This window comes from Populus euphratica, unplaced genomic scaffold (genome assembly GCF_000495115.2).
Source record: "Populus euphratica unplaced genomic scaffold, PopEup_1.0 scaffold18.1, whole genome shotgun sequence".
Taxonomy (NCBI): domain Eukaryota; kingdom Viridiplantae; phylum Streptophyta; class Magnoliopsida; order Malpighiales; family Salicaceae; genus Populus; species Populus euphratica.
The window spans coordinates 506,803-508,075 of NW_011499881.1; positions in this window are offsets into that span (position 1 = coordinate 506,803).

Below are 1,273 nucleotides of genomic sequence, written 5' to 3' on the forward strand. Positions count from 1 at the left end.
CAAAATGATGATATAAAACCTTGATAAAGATATACTTTTAAGTATCAATCAATATATATTATGAATGATCAAATCCTTTAATTCTATAATCTAATAAAGATTAGATCACTTAATTTTAGACCTAAACAATAATGAAAATCTTAGAAAGATAATCAAGGGATATACAATTATAAAAGAAATTGAATAAAAAAATAATATAATATATGGCTATAAAAGAAACTAAATAAGGAAAGAAGAATATATTAACAATTGATACAGGTAAGTCTAACAGCATTAATTTGCTTCTAAGAAACTTATGTCGTTGGCATGTCAAAGCTGTTATAAAGACATTGGCTATTTGAAGATCAGTATTAAAATGAGAAAGAGTGATAACATTTCAAGTAAACGCCCCCCTAATATAGTAACAGTTCACTTCTATGTGCTTTGTGCGTTTATAATATACTAGATTCGCAGCTATTTGAATAGTACTAGTATTATTACCATGAAGTAGAGTAGGATTAGTTGGAGGAAATCCAAGTTAAGAAATAAGACTATGTAATCAAGGTTGTCAAAAATGTTTTTTTGACACGACACGAAACATATAATATAAACTCGAATCGTAAAATCGCAAATAAAATTTTTTAACTAAAAATCATAAAATTGCAAGTAAAATATTTTGACTAAAATTATAAAATCACAAGTAAAATATTTTAAACAACACAAATATCCAAACATCTTAAAATACATAATTCAAATAAAAGTAAAATAAACAATACAAATATCCAAACATCTTAAAATACATAATTCAAATAAAAATTCATGCAAGTCCATAGAATTTCAATAACAAAAATTTAACAAACCTAAAACAAACAATTTGTAGGTGTGTCATGTAAACTAAACACACCCTCGTTGCCTTTATCTTCCTTATTATTCCTAAAACAGTCATCAAAATCATTACCATCTAAAGAAACATTAGTGCTACTACTAGTACCAGCACCGATATTAGAAACATTAGTGCTACTACTAGTACCAGGACCAACACCAAGATTGTCAACAATATTTAACTCCAAGCTCCTTGAATTATCTGGATTGACATCATTCTGAATCTCTAAATCATTTTCAGTTCCATGGCACTCCATCCCAACATCATTAAGATTTTCTTCATCATCACTTTCATCTTCTTTACCGTTTTTTCTTCGTGTTGCACTATCAATGACACCAAGCAAATCAAAGTTGGATGAACCATCATGTTTCTCTCCCTCGGTTATCCAATCATCATCAGATGAGAGATGAT